The sequence below is a fragment of the Leiobunum rupestre genome, chromosome 4 (genome assembly GCF_980474605.1).
Source record: "Leiobunum rupestre chromosome 4, qqLeiRupe1.1.hap1, whole genome shotgun sequence".
Classification (NCBI taxonomy): Eukaryota; Metazoa; Arthropoda; class Arachnida; order Opiliones; family Sclerosomatidae; genus Leiobunum; species Leiobunum rupestre.
In genome coordinates, this window is record NC_143387.1 from 74,498,435 (window position 1) to 74,523,703 (window position 25,269).

The following is a 25,269-nucleotide window of genomic DNA, read 5'->3' on the forward strand; positions in this document are numbered from 1 at the left end:
GTTTAATTATTTCCGTGCAATCTATTCCTTAGTTCATTGAATAACTATAGACATCTTCAAAATTATGCATTGTTTTAATTTATGTCAAGAATATTTTTGGACTTAGGGGTGCCATGTGTTCATTTGCGAAAATCCAAGTTAATGACCATCGATCAGAAATTCCATAAATCAAGTTTATGATTATCAATGGGAAATTGAACAAAACAAAGCTTATGATCACAATGGGAAATTTCATAAAAAATGGGATATGAATAAATGGTAAATTGATAGAAAAAGATAATACCTTTTGATGGGAAATTGCCTAAAACTATTCTTATTGGGTGGACGATGCACGTCAAGAAAACGAAGGACACCACCTTCAGTCTCTTTTTCCAAAGTAAACTCTATCGGGCTATCTATAGAATTCACAAATTCTAAAAGATATAAGAAACCCTACTTTTACTTTTAAATATCTACGTAGCGAGCCATTGTTTTGATATGTCTGCTCCTCCTATTATCTTGAAAAGCCCTCTCTTATAAATACTCCCTATGTAAATTGCCCAAAATTGGGGACTGAAGATTACCCATAACCAGACCACGAGTTTGAGTATAGATTTTATCACCATTAGTAAAATAGGTGTTGTTAATACAAAGTAGGGATAAATCAGAAATATAATCGGCATACAACGACGTACGTCGCTTAAGTTTATTATCACCTAATAGTCTATTTTTTAGACGTCTAGACTCAATATACAATCCTATTTTTCCAATTTAATCGGTCTAATGGTTTTTACAAAATCATAAAAACTAGCCAGTATGTGTCACTATCACGAGAAAACACAAGAAGGCATCACGAAAATTCCTTTTATGCACTTTGGGTAGACTATATATTAAATTTTTTTTTAAAGATATTTTATATTTTTTTTTAAATATTCTTCCTACGCTAGTTCATTATGCTGCGGTGTATACGGTAAAATAAAGATTCCATTAAAAAGGGGATAGTGAAAATGACCCCGCCGATGATATATGGAAATCAAATAATGATTGTATTGTAAAATTTTATGAATCCGAAGTCTTGTGTAAAGTGGGTTATATTTTTAAACGTCGGTTATTAATTCTGAAAATGAGCTAATGAAACTCAATAAAGGTTACGAAGAAGCAAAACTTTGGGGTGCGATTGAAAATAAGGTTTTATTCCCAAAACATTAACAAAAAATAGACATTTCTGTGATTATGTTTACTGGTTGATAACTTTTAGTTTCTAATAGACCATTCTATAAAATACTACTTGTGGTTTTCTACTTTTGTGTAGAAAGAGGTTGATGGTTTCAGTGGCGGCGCCAGGATATTACTATGGGTAGGCTACTTAATTCTTTAATTTGCCCCCCCCCCTTTACATACACTAACTAAACAAAATTGTGACAAAACCGGTTTATTTTTAATAATTTACAAAAGAAATGTACATGACTGTTTAATTGTACTCGGAAGTTATTTTTTTAGTCGATGAGCATATCAATGCACATATGGGCAACATCCTCCAACAGCATTCTCCATTTTCACTTACAATTGTTACAAAAACACTTGCCAGTTGCCACGCTTTATTTTATCTTTATTTTGGAAATTGGGACTCGGAGAGTCGGAAAACCGCGCAATTTATCATCTGTCTAACGATGCAACACTTTTTGAAGTAGGTAGTTTAGCAACTACAACGAATCAAGGCTGCGTTCGAAAAAATATTAGAAATCACTGTTCAGTGTTCGAAACTTAAAAACAGCAGGCTTTTAATTCGGATTTTGATATTTCTAGTTTCGCAAATCATATTAGGGGGCTGTTCGGGGCCCCTTCATCTAGATTTGGGGCCCTTACAAGCGAAATAAAAGTAGGCTGTAGCCTGCGTAGCCTACCCCTGGCGCCGCCACTGGATGGTTTGTCCGATATTTCATGAACCAGGGCGGCTCATTATTATCTTTTATCTGGCAAACGTGCAACACTGGTTGGCTGGTCGATATAAATTATAACTAACTAAAGGTAATAGGTCTACCCGAATAAGAATGGAGCATAAACCAAATTCTTAAAACCAAAGAATAATGAAAGTTGCCAGTTCTAAAGCTGTAGCTTTAAAGTCTTTGCTAAGGTCTGGTTCAGATTTTATAGAATGGTCTATTTTTTAATTTCAATTTTTTATTTTTTTTTGTAAAGTGGTAGATAATTGTTATGTTTTTGATTATTAATTTTTAGACAAAGAGTTCCCGATCGAAAGCTCGGTACGTACTTTTTGTGGGTTCTTTACACCCCAATAAAGTAATATTTTTACAACCATGCGTTTCTTTCCGTATAAGTTATATAATTTAATGGTCATCGACGGGATATTAGGGAATAAATGTTAGTGGTAATCCGTGGGCAATTGTACAAAAAGCAATTACCATCGATGAAAAACTGCACGAAATAAACGTTTTCAACACTGACAATTTACTGAACATTTTGTAAAACAACCGTAAGCGTCTCCGTATTGAATAAAACGGTCCATTTCTAAAACAATGAACCGTACAAGATAATCTCTTCAATCTCGACCGAGAACGAACCGCGCAACATACTGGAACGGCAACAGTAGCGACGAATTAAGAAAAAACAGCAATTAAGGAAATTAAAAAGGAATATAACATTATAGGTATACCCATTAATTTCCGAACAATGCAGTTAATTAAATAGTCGAAAAGCTGCTAAACCTTTCATTAAAAGGGGGATAAACTGGAAGCTACCATAGAGCTCTCGGCGATAATATCGTTGAAAGAAAGATATAAGGTAATAATCTTATGCCTCTCTACATTAAAAACGGTATTACATAAAAGGTTTTCGCGGGGGGTTGGATTTAATTTAAGAACCGCTCGCTAATGAAGAAGGGTGCGCGAGAACGGGTTACTTTCCGAAGATGGTAATTTCTGCGGCGACCTTGGCCCTAATTTCACTTTTCAAAAGAAAGTTAAAAGAAGAGACGGATAGCGAATTCGTGACGTGCCGTACTGATCCCGAGCGCCAAGGTGAAATCCGAGTGAAAGCCACTGAGTGCGGCTCCGAAACACGATTCGCTTCGCCGGCCTGCTTTCAAATTATATTTATGAAATAAAGAAGAACTCTTCGAAAGATCTCGAAACTATCAAAACAGATCTCGCCTTTCTGACGTATTTTTGTAACACTCGATCAGGTTTATCGTTGGCTGTGGATTACGCTAGTTGCTTTCTTTGGATGTCTTTAAATTTTGATACACAGAAACATAAAATTCCCTTGTTTTTCGTATTTTTTAATTTAACTAACTTTGTCAACATTATAATTAACTTATATTACGCTGATTCATTTATCTCAGTATTTTAATTCCCCGATATGTCCCTGACTTTTTCATTTGACGGTATAATTCTCTGATATTTCCCTTAATGATTTTGGTTGCCATTATCAATTTTCTAATTACCTGGTGTTCCCCAGTGACTAATTATATGTAAACTTTCGAATTCCCCGATATTTACCTGAAAATATTTTCAAATATTTCATTCTTCGATATTACGCGGACGACTTTTTTAAACTTTCTAATTCATCGATATTTCCCTAACTAATTATATGTAACCTTTCGAATTCCCCGATATTTACCTGAAAATATTTTCAAACATTTCATTCTTCGATATTACGCGGACGACTTTTTTTAAACTTTCTAATTCATCGATATTTCCCTAACTAATTATATGTAAACTTTCGAATTCCCCGATATTTACCTGAAAATATTTTGAAACATTTCATTCTTCGATATTACGCGGACGACTTTTTTTAAACTTTCTAATTCATCGATATTTCCCTCACTAATTATATGTAAACTTTCGAATTCCCCGATATTTACCTGAAAATATTTTCAAAAATTTCATTCTTCGATATTACGCGGACGACTTTTTTTAAACTTTCTAATTCATCGATATTTCCCTAACTAATTATATGTAAACTTTCGAATTCCCCGATATTTACCTGAAAATATTTTCAAACATTTCATTCTTCGATATTACGCGGGCGACTTTTTTTAAACTTTCTAATTCATCGATATTTCCCTAACTAATTATATGTAAACTTTCGAATTCCCCGATATTTACCTGAAAATATTTTCAAACATTTCATTCTTCGATATAACGCGGACGACTTTTTTTAAACTTTCTAATTCATCGATATTTCCTTGACTAATTTCTGTAAACTTTCTATTTCCGCGATATTAATGTGAAAATTTTGCAACATTTAATTCGTTGATGATATTTCCCTTACTAACTTTGGTCAATATTCTATTCTATGATATTTCCCTTACTTATTTTGGTCAACAATCGATTTCTTGTTATTTCAATTACTAATTTTGGTCAACATTCAATTCCATGATATTTTCCTAACTAACTTTGGCCAACAATCAATTCATTGATATTTCCCTTACTTATTTTGGTCAACATCCAATTAGTTGATATTTTGCTTACTAATTTTAATCACCATTCAATTCCTTGAAATTTATCTTACTAATTTTGGTTAAAATTCAATTCCTTGATATTTCCCTGCTGAAATTATGTAAACTTTATAATTGTGAGCATAAAAGTAGGAAATTCTGCAAACTCTCCAAACTTAACGGGATGTAATTAAAGTCCAGCTCTTATAACGCCGCGTCTTGTTCGCCTTCCCGTGTTGCTAACGGTATTCGTCCATCGACGAGGGCGAGAAAGCGAGACCCTGAAAGCGGATTTCGCCGCTAAGAAAAGACGAGAAGATTCCCACTAGAGCGAGCGCATTTTTTTTTTGGTTCCCTTCCTCCATCATAATCATCCCTCATCTTCGGATTAAACTCCATCACGACCAGCTGCCTTCCCCCTTTCCACCCCCCCTTACAGTCTCCGCTGCCGACCCCCCCCCCCCGGCGTCCGTTATTATAATTCGAATGTCATGTCAGGTAGATCACGAGCGTCTCTTCTTCACGCGCCTTCCAGCGAATGAGGAGAGACGGTGCGCCCAAAGAGATACACGTATAATTGAGGGCAAAACCTCCGCAGAGTGCAGCCTTAACCTTAACGGCACGAATTAACCGAGAAAAGAGATCGCTCGCTTGCTGAAACAGAGAGTGTAAGGCCACTGCTAGGAAACGACTAGGGAGTACTACCAGAAGTATATGAATATTTATTTTTTTAGAAGGGTTCAACTCAGGTGCCTTATGATTTTGAGGGCCGTTTTGCTTAGCCTTGAGATATAATACAAAATGCACCAATACTATCGAGTGAGAAAATGGCTAACATAACGGCTGAAAATTTAACTAGTGTATTACTCCGCTTACCAAGGTAAATTGTTGAAAATACGGTGCTCTTATGGCCGCGGTTTACAATATGCCAATTCCGATATAAAAACAAATGTAGAAGTTAGAAAATATACCGCGCTTAACAATGCAAATTTTAAAAATTACTGTCATAGAGTATTTAATTATTTATAAATTAGATTTCCCTTCTCAGATAGTTTAACAAAGTTATTTCCCTTCTCAGATAGTTTAAGAAAGTTAGTAAATGTGGTCATTAGCACGGCACAATTTGTTCTATAGAAACGTATTTTGGGTAAAATTAATAACATCAAATCACTGTAATTACGTATATCACCCCATACTATTTTTTGAACAAAACATATATTCAAACATTAGTGGCAGCCTGTGAAGCCACATGTTCCAAGCGAATAAAGTTAGAAGTATAGAGAGACGTACACTTAGCAATGCTTATTTACTTCTGGTAATACATTTAGTTTGGGTGCGCTAAAACTATGTCTACACTTCTAGAGGTTTGGTTTTCTGGTTCTATAGCGTTGTCTTAATCTCCCTCTCCCGTATTCGAGCTTGCACGTAGGGATCTCACATTTTTTTCACGCTTTCCTTTTTCAAAATTTTCAAACGATCTGACCTATTGTCCAAGACCTTAACCCCCCATGGACAAATTCCCCGGATAAACACGCTTACAATCACGAGGAAAGTCATTTTCACGATAATTTTTTGGGAATTCATTTTGCAAATTTAGAACGCCATTTGCAGAAAAAATAATTAAACTGTTAAGGATCACTTTGCACTTAACTGTGTTCTAAAAATATTTTAAATTTAACGGAGATTTTTGACGAAATAACTTTTAAGACTTCAAGATGGCTTTAAGAATTAACTGGTTTAGATTAAACAAAATGTTTGTGGTAGGTTTTTAGACGTCACGGGGGTTTGTTTTGCTTTTACAGGGGCCTTATGAGTAAACAATATTTTTAATTTAACGAAAGCATTGACTTAAAAATTAAATATTAAAGATTTAACGCCAGCTGGGGGGTAAAACAGATCGGCTTTCCATAGTAAAATGATTTAATACGCTTTTCTAGAAATAAAGTTTAGATAAAGTTAAAAGCTTAAATATACAAGGGTCTTTAGCGGCCGTTAAGAATAGCAATTGAAGTTTGTCTACCAAAGCATGCAGTTTCACGTGACAGGCGTGCTACGAAAAGTATTTAAGAAGATGACTAAATACCAATTTATAAATAAATTCGGAAATCTTTTCATAAATATAAAACCCTAACGAGAAAGAGAGAGTACGGATAAACCGTATTGTCCACCAAAAGACTGCTTAGAAGGTCGAAACTGACTGCTTCATTATCAAATGGATTTCCCCTCTTTCAGCTGGATAAGATGGAAAACGTGTTTTACCAAATGCTAATTAATTTTAATTGTAAAGAAGCTACTGCTAGAATAGCCTTGGATTTAATAAGCACCTTATTACGATAAGACATCCGAACCATACCGGCTTCAAAACGGGTTAAAAACAAAACCAAAAGCACTCAAAAATTTAAAGACGCGTTATAAGACACATTCTACAAGATCTGGAATACAGCTAATGAAGATAACCAAATTAGTTTCGGTTTCATGTCATCAGTAAAAACATTATCTTTAAAACAATGTTTCAAAATACCTTTTAATTTGGCGTTTTAGTACGTTATAACCCCGACAGGTGTCGATACCGTATATGTCTGTTTGGGAATTTTGGGAAGAGCCAAGATTCTTTAGAAGTGAGTTTTTTTAACCCTTGGCGTCTCGAAATATCAAAGTGGTGCTTTATACCACTGACCCCTTGACCTAATTTTTTGTCTGCTGGTTCCTCATACATATTTTTATCGTTAGCTTAAAGGGAATGCAAACTAGATTAATTTTACTGGGAAAATTACTAAATTAATTTTACTTTGAGAATTACTTGATTAACTTTACTGGGAAATCACTAGATTAATTTGACGGGGGAAATTACCAGATTAAATTTGCGGTGGAAATTATTAAATTAATATTACTGGGTAAATTACTAGATTAATTTAACTTGAAGAACTACTAGATTCATTTTACTCGGTAAACTTCTAGATTTATTTTAATTGAAAAACTTCTTTATTTTACTAGATTTTCACTTTGAATAAAGGATGTGGTAAATTATTTTCTACCATATCACACATACAAATATTATGTTACTTATAATAAAACATTGAATTTAAAACGTAGTTATTTTATTTGGGAAAAGAAATGGGTCTCTTGAGTTTTCTTTCTCTATAAACGAGCGAGGTTAAGCCCGACTACCTTCCAAAAGTAGAAAAACGTCTTAGAACAACTTTCCAGAAATTGAGATATAACAAATTGTCGTGAAAATATTTCGCTCTGACAAATTATCTGTCGAGTCTTTACATCTTCGGGGCCATTATCGCCGTTATTATCCAAACCGGCGCTAGAGTTCGTATTGAGACATTCCTCGAAGGAGAAAAACCCTGGCAGCAGTCGCCCACACAACACGGATGGACGCGAAGAAATATTCCATTTCATTTTAAGTCGAGCTTTGACGACGGGTGTCATAGTTCGCGCACATAAATTTCGACGACTTAATACTTAATTCTTAAGGCACCAAATAAAAAGTACTAAAAACGGCCCTTACGATAGTCTCCTTCGAATTTTTCGTGTACAGGTTGATTGATATTTAACGGACCTTAAAAACCAGATATTTTAAATTGAAAAAGGGGCTCAGTTAAGCTAAACTTTTAAACAATTTATACCAAATGCACGATAAATTATAGTTATAAAAATCACTTATGGACTATAATGCAGTGAAATTCCGCGAAAAGGTAGAAAAGTCGATAGCAAAAAGGGACAAAAAGGTAAACCCTAACCAATTTAAAGTAATGATAAAACTTACAAAAAAACTGGATAAATAGGTCTTTGAAAATAAAATAAAAAGACGAAACTCGGACCAAATAAAATGGAATTAAAATAGCCAGAATTTTCAGAGGTAGACCAGTTTCATCCTATTTGGAGCTCATCATGACCGCGCAGGGAATCTGGCTTGCGACTAGCTAAACCAAAAAGAGAGGCTAACCCTAATCATAAAAAATAATACCCAACGCAGTAGAGGTATTTTAAACTGGATTAAAAATAATCAAGTCTATTAAAACAAAAGTTCATTTTTTAAAATGGGTGTGTAGTTAAAGAGAAATAAACCATGTGCCCAAGTGGTAAATTGTGTCGTAATTAAATTTGGCATGTTACAGGATTCGAAAAAAAAAGCGGGTACAAAATATAATGTCCAACGGCCACCTGATCAGGTTATTCAGATTTGAAAATAATTAGTTAGCCAGATCAGCAATCTGGTCTAAAATTTTATCTAATTCATAGTACCATGAAACCGATATGAACTTACATGTGCTAGAACTAGACTAGATCCAGTAAACTAAACAGTTATCTGCCTGGGAAAGCAAATCAAAAAACTGTTATTAAATAACATCGAGGGATATGTATAAATCGAGACCCGTTAGGCATCTGAAATCTGCTCACTTTTGAATTAATATCGTATTAAGCTATCTGGTTGGCATTTTTACGCGTATTAACTGATAATATCTCAAAGTAAATACCGATAATCTTGTATTTAAAATATCATATGATTATTATTTCGCTTCAGATAACGCAAAATGATATCTGAGAGCTGGAAGCACTACTCAAAGCCGTGGCCTCAACGAAAATCCTGTCCTGGACAGACTTAACTCGTTTCACCCTGTACCCTTATAGAACCGCGACTTTGTCCGCAACCACAATAGTGGCACCTTAATAAGGCTAGTCATTGATTCCGAGATTAAAATTTGGCGCGGCACCCAATACAAGACATTCACAATTTAATCGGGCTGTTGAAATGCATTTTTATTGTACCAGCCACAAAAATATACGATTAGTCGAAACCGGTTCATTCCTTTGACGGCGCATCTTAAAGCTTTGAAATAAAATTCATTTTATAAGGCACCACGATTTCGTTGTCAGTTTAGCCAGAAGGACTTTTCGAAATGTTTGGGGTTTAGACCTTTCACCCTTCCATAGATTTCACCGCGCTTGCTACCCCCTGCTGCGTTATTACATTAACTCCGAATTATCATTCTCGAATGTGGAATGTTAATCACAAACTCATATGCAAGTTTAGAAATAGAATTTGAGATTCAGCACACGCACGAAAGATGAACACGTAAACTGCGCTACATGTACGTATATTCATCTATCTGAAGTAAAACAACACATAAGTACATTCGGAGACTCTAGGTGCTTTTCAATAAGCACTTTTTATCCGCCAGCGACATCAAAGCTGACCATCAGTATCATAATAGCTCGTGAATATGCCTCTGTATAACATTTCCATAAAAACAATTTCAATGATACCTTAATTTGTTTCACGCGGAATAAGTGGACTATAAATAGAAATCCTGTATTCCTTGTGCTATTGAAAAATTTATTGTGGAAATAAAAATTTGGGATCGCCAGGCATATATAATAGTCAAAGAGTTTACGTGAATTCAGAGCGTTTTCAAAATCGGCTTCACTAACTTTATTTTTCCATCTATGAAGCTGTTGTTTGGTCATGGAGTTGGAACTGACGTAATTGAAATCATATCCATTGAATAATTTTTCATTAAGGGAAAAATGTTTGTAGAATACTCAGAGTGAATACGTTACATAATTTACTTATTTAATCATACAATTCTCAAAATGAAGTCCTCGAATGGCAGCAATGAATTTCGTACTTAATACTATCGTTTTACGACTATGACGTTTCAACTTCGAAAACGGCGAAGAATATTACGAAAACTTTGTCAGATTACCGCTCGATGTAAAAATTAAAATAAAAAACCCCAAAAAGAAGAATAAAATTTAAAGAGAGTAGGAACTAGCTAACACGCGCTACGACTAGTTTTTTTAAATAAACTATCGACTTATAACCCCGAATTTTTGATAACCCTGGTGGCAGAAATTATAATTTCGTTGTTAGACCCTAAAAAGGAAAGTTCATACTTCTTTAACTGTTTTTCGGTTTCATGAAAAGTTGCTTCGCAAAGTTTTTCTTCATTAATGAAGACAATTAAGAAATAGTATTTACAAAAATTATTCTTTTTTTGAGACACGCTGATTGACCTTTAGGGTGAAATCGATGACCTTAATTTTAAGGGGACCTCGCAACAAAAACATGTTTAGGTAGTGCTGTGGTGCCAAGGTAGCGCCTATGATCTAGGGTGTTGCAGTGGCGTAGCTAGGGGGGGGATGCCACCCGTGTGGGCGTGATTTGGGGGTGTCACCCGACCGCGAAAAAATAAAATATTACACTAACTAGAGACTAGTAAGTAGCACACCATGATATCCGCCCCGGGTGTCACCCATGCTAGCTACGCCACTGGGGTGTGGTACTAATGTAAATTAAGTGAAACAGGCCTAAGTCTAGGTGTCTTAATTACTCTGTGTTACCTTGGAGGATACGGAAAACAGTCAAATTATTATAAAATACAAATATGACATTTTACAGGTTCAATTTCATGCATCATAAACATGTAATACGCGTAATTGCGTATCATAAAACGTCATTAAGTTAATTTAATTACGTCTAAGCAGTCATTATACTTTCTACGCAAATCGCCTTTGCAATAAACTGCACTTACAGAATAGCAACTCATTACTATCATTTCCGGTTTAACCAGAAGAATTAATAAACTGTTATCACAATAATGTTTCATGCCATGTTATATCATTAGTCGAATAGAAGAACTAATAATAGTAATAATAATAATTTTCCCCGATATGGAATATTGAAAATGGTCTCTTCGTCCCTCCAACTATATTTACATAATGTTATCTCCTCCATTTTCAAATTCATAGAAATGTCACGTCATTATACCTATAGTAAATGTTGTATAAATAAGCCTGTTTAATTCGAAATTCTTACACTTGACAAAAGATCTTGTAAGACCCGAAACGTTGTTTTGAACGCTGATGAAATTCTTATCATCACGGCTTAAAGCTTTGTATTTAAAAATAGTTTTTGGAATAAAATTTAATTAAATACAATCGTCTCATGAGTCTTCCGTTATGAAATTACTACTTATTATATCGTAACTATCGTTAGTCATTAAAACCTTAAAATTCATAACGCCGTCTCGATTCCCCAGAGAAGACTTTCGATCTTGATGGAGACAGTATCGCCATCTAGTTATATTATATAAAACTAAAATGTTTCATAGATGTGGCGACATCTACCCTACAAAAATTAGAAACAAGTATTTTCGGTGTATTTTAAAATCTGGATCTGGCAACAATACTTCCTTATTTTAGGAAGTGAATAAACGCTATTGACTACGCTCCATTCAGTGATTTCGAATCTAGGGTACGAGGTCTATATTATCCTAGCAATATTTATTAATTTAATGAATAGTTATTTGTCTGTTAAGCCGTTCCTGGCTTGTGTACAGACGTACTAAAAAGATACACTGTAAGGAAAATAACAAAAAATGGAGGCACAAAAAATACCAAATATTAAAAAAAAACTATCTGAGTAGTCTACCCTTCGGGCCTTCAGCTAGTTGATTTATTTTTTCGCGTTATGTTTTAAGAAATGTTACAAACAATATTTTGGTTTATGAAATCGTTTATTGTTAGTCCCTTTCCCATATAATTTTGTAACATTGACAATGAACATAGTAGATGAGCTACATTAATTTGTTAGGGCTTGAGAGTCAACCAGGTCCGTCTTAAGACCTTTTGGGGCCCTGGGCTAAATTATTTCTTAAGACATGTGCGATCCCCAACGGTCAGCTTTTGTATGTCCGTTGTCTAAATTCAACGACACAATAATCAAACCAAAACCTTTAATTTAAAAAGTATAACCACTGCCTTCTCTAACACTAGGCATAGAAACGTGTAAAAAAGGATTTTTATTTCTAACATTTTCAATTTGACGAATATCGACGCGAGAGGTCACACTTTCGATGAGTGGCGTCAGAAAAAAAAAGAATGCGCAATCGCGCTCCGGTAATGGCGGATGTCGGTGGGGAATTTAGAAGTTATTTATTTAATGTATTATAGTATTTCTTTTAATTATAATTTTTTAACTAGTTAATATGTTTTATGAGCGCGAGAACACATTTAACTACATCTATATATTATAAAATCATTTGTTTACATCTTTATAAATGGTTTTTCTTAGGCCTTGGTAATATTATTGTTCGGTATTATATTGCTGTTTATTAAATTATTACAGGTCTCTCTCTCTCTTCAATTACTTCCAATTTTCTGTCCAACTCGAAAAATTCTATATAACTTTTCAAGATGGTTGTTTCTTGTACAATTAAAAATTGTTTCAGCAATGAATCTAGATCACAACCTAATGATGAGAGTACGGATCCATCTGTCACATCAAGTTATCACATGGTTCCTAAACATAAAGCACTTCAAGCAAAATGGGAAGAGGTTATTTCTTGTCAACTGTCTGATCATTCGAGAGTTTGTTAGCAAACACTTCAGAAAGACTGAATATACAATATTATCAAAAATGAAAAGACTCCTTCCGATGAACCACTGCTAGTTAAGAAACCAAATCTGGAAACCTAAATTCAAAAAACAAGACATCTTTTATTCAAATGGATAAAAGTACTATAAGAGTCCAAAGAACCTATGTTATTCTCAAAAATATTTAACGAAGTTAATAGAAGTCCCAATTTAATGAAGAAATCAAAAGTTGCACTAGATGCCTTATCACCTATAAATCAAACGCGTAAAATAACTAATGTGATAAAAAACATTCGGGACATCAATTTTACTTCTGATGAAATTGCTGGATTTAAAGAGAACTTCCATGAAAATGTTGATGACCATCTTGACCGAAGTCTTACAAATACCAATATACAAGTTCCCGAAAGGTTTCAGTCAGATGTAGCAGAAACTGTGGATATAGGTATTAAAGTATCAGTTGTTTCACAAGTGAAAGAACAAAGAAATAAAACCTCCTCTCGCAAAAAAAGTCGAATCATCGAAAAACTTAAAAAGAAATTAAAAAAGGCAGTGGATAAAGCAAAGAAACTAGAATCTCAACTAAAAGCTTTCAAAGAGAAAACTACTGTATTATGAAGAAATATAGTACCACAATTGGTAAAATAAATAATGCTGCTGAAGAGAACACTCAATGTCTTTCATGTTTGGATCGAGTTTCTCAACCGATATCAAACTCCAAAATTTTAAGTCTAGTCAATTTTCTGGATCGTGGAGGGTATAGGTATCCAAGCAACTTCCTTATCAATATTTTGAGTACCATAGCTGATTTCGTAAAAGAGCATATGTCTTACATTAGTGGTATTTCTTCACATTATACTACCATATTTTACTAAGTCTCTAAAATGTGAAGACTGTGATAATTATCTTTTCCTAACCAAAATTTAGTTAACTAAATTGGTAAGGCCCTTGCTTTACAACTTCACAAAAGATTTGATTGATACCAGTGCAAAGTACAAAAAATTCAATAGCAAAACACTTTCTCGCAAAAAATATGATATTTACCTAAAACATTTACAGTTTGTATCTTTAAATGAAGTTTAAATAATCTTTGAAATATAAGAAAATTTAAAATTTATCTTAATTTTAGTTATAAATAGATCATTTGTTGAGGCCATAAGTACTTCTAGTAGGCGCATTAAGAAAAATATTTCTTAAATTTGAATTTACCGCTCGTTTTCGCCTCGAGAAAGAAACAGCTAGTGTCTGTTTTGAAATCTATGCTTCCACCCCCATTAATTTTATACCGACAGGCCTAGTATTAGAGAAGGCAGTGGTATAACCAGGAACATTCTATAAGAGGGACGAGAATTTTAATGGTGGAACCGACGTTAGGCGGTCTCGCCTACAGCGTCCATCGAATAAAATAAAGGAAAGAGTAGCAGACGACATATATGCGATACAATGTAAACAAATAAAATAACCGTTAATTTTCACCATACGCTTCTTTATCAATAATAATTAGTTTTTCTTTGGTGCAAATTATAAAATGGGGAAAATAAAAATTTGCGCGTTCGGAATTGTAAAAGCGATTCCAGACGATTGCAAAGTAAGGAAATACGCTTTATTCCCTTTCCAATACCGAAAACAAACTTAGCCAAGTGCAAGGACTGGGTGGAGAAATGTGGAAGACTATGATTTTACTGTTAATAGCGTTAAACGAAATACTTTTGTTTGTACAATTCATTTCGAAGGGCAACCAACAAAAGATTGCCCTGACATAATTGATCACAGAAATAGCGAATAGTACCAGGTAAATACATTACCTGTCATTCTAACTTAAGTTCATAACTAAGATGTTTTACTGCATAGGTTTTCTTAGAGCAGTAACAGAATTGGTAGCAAATTCAAATTAGCTTTGGAAAAACTAATTCTGTGGCACTGGAAACTCCCATTTCCAACTCTACCGAGTATAAAACTTCCGTGTCAAACTCTACTACATTGGTAACTCCCATCTCCAACTCAACCGAGTTAGAAACTTCCGGGTCAAACTCTACCGATTCAAAACTTCTGTGTCAAACTCTAAGGAACTAGATACTTTCAACTGTACAGTGTTAGAAACTTCCATCTCTTTAGAATTTACATCAAACTCAAAATCTAATAATTGGGTTTGTGTAAAAGAAAACCAGAAACTACTTGATGCAGTGGATATGGAAAGAGGAGAAGTAGCCGGTAGCTGCTCGTTTAATACCTTTACCTCTGTATTTTCAAAGTACATTCCAAAAGAGTGGGCCTTTTCGTATCAGGAGGAAGGCCAGGAAGCTACTTCTTTAAGATATTGTAAAACGTCCAACAGTATTACAATATACATCTCAATCGTTTTCAATAGTAAAATATTCAGTAAACCCAGTGGCGTAGCTGAGAACTCAGAGGCCCCCCCGCAAAAATCTCTATGAGGGCCTCCCTTTTTAATTTTTTTATGGTTAGCGGGGGCCCCCCCGAAGCTCCAGGCCCCCCCCGCACCGTGGGCCCTGCGGACTAACAGCTACGCCACTGAGTAAACCAACTATTTATTTGAAAGTTATGAACAAATTTGTTCCTCAAGAGCATGCGGGTATTCTTAATTTTAGCAAGCATTTTAATGACCTCAAAAACTTAAATTTAGTTAGCATTAGCAATGCTTTGAGTGGGCTAAACGACTATGGAGTGTGCAAAGGAATTACAGAACCACATCTTAAAGAAGAGTTAGAAAGTGGAACAGACAGTGAAAGTTTCTCATGCCATGATAAGTAATCACACATTTTCGAAAGTAATGCATCAACATGTTCCACTATATGTAACTTGGTAAAGGAGCTTCAAAAACAAAGAAGCAAACTGCATATCTTTCAAGACAAAGCTATTACAGCGTCAAATTAGGAAAGATGGACAAAACCTAAATAGTGCAGATAGCAACGAATTACTGGAAATTTAAATAAAAAACATAAAAACAGTTTCCCAAAAGACTCTGACCAACACTTGTTTATAGAAGAACAAATAAAAGCCTTAATGTGTAAAAGTAAGCGAGGTCGCCGTTGGCATCCCAAAATAATACAGTGGTGCCTTTTTCTTCAAACTAAATCTACAAGCGCTTATGAAGCTATGGAGTGAAGTGTGTACTTGGAATTGTCATCAAGAAGAACACTATATAATTATGCATCACATTTTGGAGCGAAATCAGGTTTTACTAAAGAAGCGTTTATGGAAATTAAGAATGTCTTTGACAACTGCGAACATGCCCATCAACAATTTGTCAATCTACTTGTTGATGAAATCAAAATTAAAGAGGACGTTGTATACAAAAAGAATACGGGGGAACTAATTGAATTTGTTGAGTTAAACGAGTATGGAAACTCTGCCGTTGAGGAAAATCGAATTTTAAATTCTTTAGAAAAGACACCAATTGCTACCCATATATTGCAGCTTATGGTACAAGGGATAACGAGTAATATCACATTTCCACTCGCACACTTTCCTTGCTGGAATTGGCGTTCTGGGGATGGAGGATGGATCTAGTTGCAACAGAAAAGTTTTCAATTCCGCTGCCGGAAACTTGCTATATAAATGCAGGAATGATTTTGTTCTTGATGAAGAAATATACATATTTTTATATGCGATCCACCAAAACTTATGAAAACCACCAGAAATTGCCTCTCAAATAGTGGAAATGGACCAACATTTGCACGAAATCTTTACAAGGGTGGACAACATATGCACTGGAAGAAAATTGTTGACCTTTATCAAGAAGATGTACCACGAAGAATAAAACAATTACCTAGATTGACCTATGATCACGTGTACTTAGGCTCCCACTCCAGAATGAAAGTAAATCTGGCTGCTCAAGTTTTAAGTCGAACAATCGCCATTGCCCTGGAGAAGCGAATTGACGCAGAAGTTAGCGAAATGGTTACTTTAATTGGAACTATGGACAAATTCTTTGATTGTATGAATGCCAGAAATTACAGGGAGGGGTACCGCAAAAGGAACCCAAACTTAGCTCCTTATGAAAGTGTTGAGGACCCAAGCCTAAAGGTTTGTGAGCAAATCTTATGATCTGGTCTATTTGCCCTGCATTGTATTAATATTTCTATTTCAGTGGCTTCAAGAAGATTTTGTCAATTATTTCAAATCTTGGGAAGAAGAAGTCAGAAATGTGTCTAATTCTTTCCCTGGATATCAACGAAACTCCATGCTGCTAAGCAAGGATACTATGGAAGGTCTAAACATTACAGGTATATTTCGGAATGTAATAAAATTAAACAAGGGTTTTATACTATTAAATTTTATGGGCTTCTAGCAAATTCTTTTGCTGAAATTGTAAAGTTTCTTCTACATAAAGGAGCCAAATTTGTTCTTACAAATCGTCTTAATCAGGACAATTTAGAAAAGGAATTCGGGAAACACAAAGCCGCTTGTGGGGCAAATACTGCCCCAAATGTTCATATATACCATCAAAATGTGGACAAACTGAGAAGAGTTGGTAATGTTTTTGCTGCAGCAGTAAACCAAAAAACTGACAATTTTATATAAAAACTTGAATACGTTTTTGGTACAAATAGTTTAATACTTATTCAAATTTTTCAAAATATTCTTAGGCACACAGGTCGCCCTGTGTTAACATAAATTTGAACTTTTCATCATTGCATCATCACTTAAAAATCAGGTACTATTGTTGATTTCGAATTATAGCGAGGCATTTGGACTTAAGTTTTATCTTAAGTTCTTTTTTTAAGCTAGCTTAAGAAGTTAAAATCATTTTGTCCGATATTTGGTGTTGATTTTTGTGATACATAGAAAGCGCTTTTCCCCTAACGGTCAAAAATGATTCTACAAGTTTATTAAGAAGAAATGTTTTCTTGTCCAACTGAACAAACCCTGTAATAGAACTTAGAGATTTTTCCCAAATTTCCTTTATGATTATGTCATTAGTAACGTAATTTTTAGTTGTTTTCCTTTCAACATTTTCTCTCAAAGGGTTACAATTAATAGGATGAAATCCATCAACTGAAAAAGCTCAAATGTACTTTGATTTACAAAAATCAATCCCCCTTTATTCATTCTTAATGTTCAATCAATCAATTTAGCCATTTTTGTTCACACATTGCACTCTGAAATCTTTCCCTTAAAGCCAAAAAATGCGATGCAATCAACTGTTTGAGGGAACCATTTTTTATTGTATTAATTGTGGAGCCAGCAACGTAATAAAGAAGTTCTTCCTTCGCTACTATAGAGTCGTGTTTAACTGGTGTATGAGCTTTTTCTCGAATTTCTAAATTATCTTCCTAGGCAGTTAAACCTTTCATTTAAAAGGTTTTTAGATTTAATAAAAATATTCTTAAAAATTCTGCACAGCAGAAAGAGCGCTCTCTCACAGTGAAGCCTGTTATATTTGTAAATATACGTTCCAAATAATATTCAAGCGATTTTAAGTTTCTGGGAGTAGTTAAAATCTCGTGGTTGCTCGAGTTATACTCTGACATATGTTTAATAAGATGTCCGTTAAAAATAGTATGACCGTCAGTCCACTCGGTGGGTATTAAATTAGTTAAAGTAGTAAGAGCTATCACTACTCTTTCAGGGCCTATAACACCTCTTTCACGTCTTTAAACATTTCCTTTGATAAACTTATTTGAGCATTTACAATAGCAACCTTCTATGGTTTTAGGTTTTTGAACAAGCTCTACCAACGTTTACAGTGGAATTTCATTTTCCATGTGTCCAATCACAGTATCGCTAGCTAAATTAGTGTCCAAACCTATATCAATCACATTTGCTAATGGCATTAATGGTAGTGATCTTCCTGGAGCAAGTCTCGGCTCTATCAAAAAAAGTGAAAACAAAACGTTATTGGAATGTGCTGCCACCTAGTATTAAAAATAGAAACTAATTAAAAGCTATACTATCGCCATCTGGACTTGAGATTCTGTACCAACATTATAAACAAAACAAGCTGATTAAGCCCAGTTTTTGTTGAAATTTATAGTGCTGCACTGTCAATTTATGGAAGGTAAAGAAATTAACACAAGTTGAAGACAGTTTGTCTTGCAAATGAAATTGTACGATAAAAATAAGATATATAGTGAGGCTCAACAATTTATCCTAGTTTATTTCCTTTATTATTGATACAAAAATATATTTATAATCATGAAAATAATAAATTAGCGATGGAGTTATACAAGCTAACTTGGGAACCTAATTTTGCGAAAGAATTGTGTACAACGTTGAATGTATTTTTTTGTATTGCTACGTGTTGGAACCATAAATTTAATTACGCTGATAACCAAAGAATAAATTTATTTACGAAAACAAATGCACAAGAATTTATTTATATACAAAATATTATAAAGAGCGCTTCATTTTACTTTCATTCAATCGACAGATGGCGCAAATACTAAATTTCAGCAAAACCTTACTAGTGGTCAACCTTGGAAATAAGGTTTTTTCGTAACTGGTCCCAATGACTCCACAGAATTTTAATTATTAAATGTGCTTTGAGACCAGTGAAAGCTCATGAATTATGAAACCGGGGATAGCGAGACTAAAGAATTGATGGTTTGAGGTAAAATCCTAGAATTAATAAAATGGTAATCTCCTATTTGTTGGTTAGGTTTCAAATAATTAATCTGGTCACCTATTTTTTGGTCAGGTTTTGAATAATTAATCTGGTCACCTATTTTTTGGTCAGGTTTCGAATAATTAATCTGGTCACCAATTTTAGTTATTATTATCGAATGAATAAACTGAACACGGTGACCATGATCCCCCAAATTATTAATTAATTAAGCAATTATTTAACTGATCTTTGACCACCGTCATTATTTCCAAGACTGCTAGTCTCAAGAATGCCACAGGGAAATTGATTATTTGATTTTCGAGGCTAGGAACCCCAGGAGGAATACTTGATTTCCGCCGGAAAAGCATGTTGTCTTCGACGCATATCAATGAAACTCGACTGTAAAAAATTAGTGTGCTTACCGCTAAAGACATATTCACCAACGATAAATCGGTATTTGATTGGTCGGTTTCATTTGTTAGGTCTTTCAGGAATCTAAGAAAATCCTGGTAGACACCTTATTTTTGGTTACCGCTAAAGATACAATTCCCACAGTCAAATCGATATTTTATTCCCTAGGCTAGGAACCCTTGTGATATATTTGTATTAAAAACAGGACCACAAAACCAAAGGGGGTTTATTTGTGGTTAGACATTGCATAAAAGGCACGAATAATAGCAATATTAATTTCAAGCCCGATTGGTTTAAGTTGGGGACAATGAAGCAATCGCTTTTTGGAAGGTAAATGTAGTACTTTGGGTTGCATATTGCTCCAGTCGTTAATTAGTTGACATATAACGAGTTGATGTATACAAAGTGGTTTTATTAATTGGCTTGATGTCCCCTTGTACGAGTATTGGAAGTGACCAAGACGAACTTCCTTTCCAAGGATTACAACCCCAACACAAAAAACTTGGGTTGAAAGAGTACGTGGTCTTCCAGGTGTCAAAGAAAATCACTGGTAAAAACGTTAGTTGTCTTATCGCTAAAGACTTACTCGCCACTGGCCAAGACGAACTTCCTTTCCAAGGATTACAACCCCAACACAAAAAACTTGGGTTGAAAGAGTGAGTGGTCTTCCAGGTGTCAAAGAAAATCACTGGTAAAAACGTTAGTTGTCTTATCGCTAAAGACTTACTCGCCACTGGCCAAGACGAACTTCCTTTCCAAGGATTACAACCCCAACACAAAAAACTTGGGTTGTAAAAGTACGTGGTCTTCCAGGTGTCAAAGAAAATCACTGGTAAAAACGTTAGTTGTCTTATCGCTAAAGACTTACTCGCTACTGGCCAAGACGAACTTCCTTTCCAAGGATTACAACCCCAACACAAAAAACTTGGGTTGTAAAAGTATGTGGTCTTCCAGGTGTCAAAGAAAATCACTGGTAAAAACGTTAGTTGTCTTATCGCTAAAGACTTACTCGCCACTGGCCAAGACGAACTTCCTTTCCAACGATTACAACCCCAACACAAAAAACTTGGGTTGTAAAAGTACGTGGTCTTCCAGGTGTCAAAGAAAATCACTGGTAAAAACGTTAGTTGTCTTATCGCTAAAGACTTACTCGCTACTGGCCAAGACGAACTTCCTTTCCAAGGATTACAACCCCAACACAAAAAACTTGGGTTGTAAAAGTACGTGGTCTTCCAGGTGTCAAAGAAAATCACTGGTAAAAACGTTAGTTGTCTTATCGCTAAAGACTTACTCGCCACTGGCCAAGACGAACTTCCTTTCCAAGGATTACAACCCCAACACAAAAAACTTGGGTTGTAAAAGTACGTGGTCTTCCAGGTGTCAAAGAAAATCACTGGTAAAAACGTTAGTTGTCTTATCGCTAAAGACTTACTCGCCACTGGCCAAGACGAACTTCCTTTCCAAGGATTACAACCCCAACACAAAAAACTTGGGTTGTAAAAGTACGTGGTCTTCCAGGTGTCAAAGAAAATCACTGGTAAAAACGTTAGTTGTCTTATCGCTAAAGACTTACTCGCCACTGGCCAAGACGAACTTCCTTTCCAAGGATTACAACCCCAACACAAAAAACTTGGGTTGTAAAAGTACGTGGTCTTCCAGGTGTCAAAGAAAATCACTGGTAAAAACGTTAGTTGTCTTATCGCTAAAGACTTACTCGCTACTGGCCAAGACGAACTTCCTTTCCAAGGATTACAACCCCAACACAAAAAACTTGGGTTGTAAAAGTACGTGGTCTTCCAGGTGTCAAAGAAAATCACTGGTAAAAACGTTAGTTGTCTTATCGCTAAAGACTTACTCGCCACTGGCCAAGACGAACTTCCTTTCCAAGGATTACAACCCCAACACAAAAAACTTGGGTTGTAAAAGTACGTGGTCTTCCAGGTGTCAAAGAAAATCACTGGTAAAAACGTTAGTTGTCTTATCGCTAAAGACTTACTCGCCACTGGCCAAGACGAACTTCCTTTCCAAGGATTACAACCCCAACACAAAAAACTTGGGTTGTAAAAGTACGTGGTCTTCCAGGTGTCAAAGAAAATCACTGGTAAAAACGTTAGTTGTCTTATCGCTAAAGACTTACTCGCTACTGGCCAAGACGAACTTCCTTTCCAAGGATTACAACCCCAACACAAAAAACTTGGGTTGTAAAAGTACGTGGTCTTCCAGGTGTCAAAGAAAATCACTGGTAAAAACGTTAGTTGTCTTATCGCTAAAGACTTACTCGCTACTGGCCAAGACGAACTTCCTTTCCAAGGATTACAACCCCAACACAAAAAACTTGGGTTGTAAAAGTACGTGGTCTTCCAGGTGTCAAAGAAAATCACTGGTAAAAACGTTAGTTGTCTTATCGCTAAAGACTTACTCGCCACTGGCCAAGACGAACTTCCTTTCCAAGGATTACAACCCCAACACAAAAAACTAGGGTTGAAAGAGTACGTGGTCTTCCAGGTGTCAAAGAAAATCACTGGTAAAAACGTTAGTTGTCTTATCGCTAAAGACTTACTCGCTACTGGCCAAGACGAACTTCCTTTCCAAGGATTACAACCCCAACACAAAAAACTTGGGTTGTAAAAGTACGTGGTCTTCCAGGTGTCAAAGAAAATCACTGGTAAAAACGTTAGTTGTCTTATCGCTAAAGACTTACTCGCCACTGGCCAAGACGAACTTCCTTTCCAAGGATTACAACCAGAGATGGGCAAAAAATCATTTGGCGAATAACGAATAATTTACTAAATAACAAAATATCTGATCATATTTATTCGTCGATTGACAGGGCTAAATATTTTAGGTATAGTTATTTGGCAATTTAACAAATATTTTGCCGTGGTCTTATTTGATAAATAATTTAAAACATAATATTTTCGATTATTATCTGGAAAATAATATTTTACGAATATTTCATGAACATTCATTTGTTAAATTGTTTTTTTACAAAATATTTTCAGTCATTTATTTCGCGAAATAAAAAATGGAAATATTTTCTTTAATTTAAATAACGAATAAGGATTTTAGTTAATCGAGTAAACGCAAGGTTAAAAAAAATGCTTATCGCACTATAAGGAGTAAACTGTTGCGGGATATTTGACTTTTAACGCTAATGCCACCGACAAAGCACCTCCAGTTAGAAGCTTTGGACGCTGTGGCGTAATGAAAAATTCGAGCCCCCGCAGGATATCAAAAGGCCCCTTTATAAAAAAAATGTATTTGTTATAAAGTATTAGTAGTGTCGTAGTAAATGGAATGCAATATATAATATATCTATTTAAATTAAAAACCGCGAATTTCATTTATTAAAATTTGAAAATTAAAATATTATATTCAAAAGCTACCTTTAGATATTTTTTTACGATTTCTACCGTAGGATATTGAGTGAGATTGAATTTCAGTATTAGTTAAAGCCTGTCTTTTGTTCGTCCCGTAACCCATTTTTTACCATTTTTACAAGTTTTTCTTGTAAAAATACTTAAAACGAAAGGGCCCCCTAGTTTGTGAAAATGAAACCCGCCCCCCCCTTCCGCGTTCGCGGGGTCTGCAGGTCCTTAGTTACGCCACTGTTTTAACGATGCTACGGAAATTATGGGGTCGGTGGTATTAGATTAATGTTTTTATTAATTTACTGCCCTTCCGTACTTTTTGCCTTGGGTAAATGATACCCCTAGCTACCCTGGCACCCGGGGCGGTCAGTCCTCCCCCTTATTCCGCCACTGCTACTATCCTTTTCTCGTGATCTACGAATTTCAATCTTGGAATGTCATATTATCGCGTGAAAACCAAATTCACGTATCTTCGTAAGGTTTGTGTATATAGTAAAGGCAAATGATGCTTTCAAGTAAAAATTAGTAGCATTAATTAAATAATTAATTAATAGCTACAGTGGCGTAGCTATAGGGCCGGCGCTAGAACAGGCGAGCGAGGCGAGCGTCTAGGGCCTCGCACTTAGCGACACGTTTTGTGGTCCCCACACCTAAGGGAACTTTTAGGGGTCCCCTTACTTAGCGGCACTTATTGAGGTCCGGCACTTTTTGGGGTTCCCGTACTTTGCGGCACTTATTCGGGCCTCTCATTTATTCCTTCGCAAAACATGTGTGTTGTGAGAAGGGGCCTCGCTCACATGTCGCTGCCTCCCCTCCGACCGGTCTGCTGTACCTTCGCTGTGCCATTAAATAGTGACCACCATTGCTGGGTAATATTGATACTCTTTGTTAAAATAAAAATGGTGTCGACAATTGTATTTCGTCTCTGACACCAGAATTAACTTTAAGTCTTTGGAATTTGTATTGCATTTTCTTACAAATTGGCCATATATTCAGTTATTTTCCTTGAGTCTAGCCCTGTCAAATAAAAATAATTCGTTATCTACAAAATAAAAAATAAACGGAAGCTATTTTTGACGATCTATTTGTAAACTACGCTAACCCGAAATATCTGATGACAAAATATTTCAGTCTTCTTTATTTGCAAAATACATTTATTTCAAATGATTTAATAAAACAGATATTTTGACCTTTTTATTTATAAACTTATTTTATTAAAAAATATTTTCCTACATTTATTTAAAATATTTTTCTCTAAATAAATTAATTGTAACGTTATTTATAAATAACAACTGACAAGAAAAAATTTATTCGTTATTCGCCAAATGATTTTTTGCCCATCTCTGATTACAACCCCAACACAAAAAACTAGGGTTGAAAGAGTACGTGGTCTTCCAGGTGTCAAAGAAAATCACTGGTAAAAACGTTAGTTGTCTTATCGCTAAAGACTTACTCGCTACTGGCCAAGACGAACTTCCTTTCCAAGGATTACAACCCCAACACAAAAAACTTGGGTTGTAAAAGTACGTGGTCTTCCAGGTGTCAAAGAAAATCACTGGTAAAAACGTTAGTTGTCTTATCGCTAAAGACTTACTCGCCACTGGGAAATTGGAAGTTCATTCAAGGCTAAGAACCAAGGAATCTATACTTCATTGCCAAAACTAAATAAAATAGGCCTTATTTATGATATCAGTTTAGTCCTAAGACTGATTTCCGCATGGGTTCATAACAACATATGAACAAAATTACAGCAAAAAATGTAGAAGGAAAAACATGGCATGGGCGATAAATTAGCCTCATCGCCATATCTGAAAGAAAAACCAGGTACCGCGAAAAACCTCTTAGGCTTGGCTGAACTGTAAATTACATACATTTATTTTTCTATCAGTATATCAATTTCTAAATTTAGGGGATAACTTTAGCTTAGCTAATATTTACCTTATTGTTTATATGTTATATAGCGGTAACTTGCGACGTTAGTCAAAAGGGGGAAGGACCTTCATACCTTTATTAGTGTATTTATAGCTCATAAAAGGAGGGCGGCCATGCACGGAAAATTCAAATAATTACCTTTGTTTGAACTAGCCCCTCGT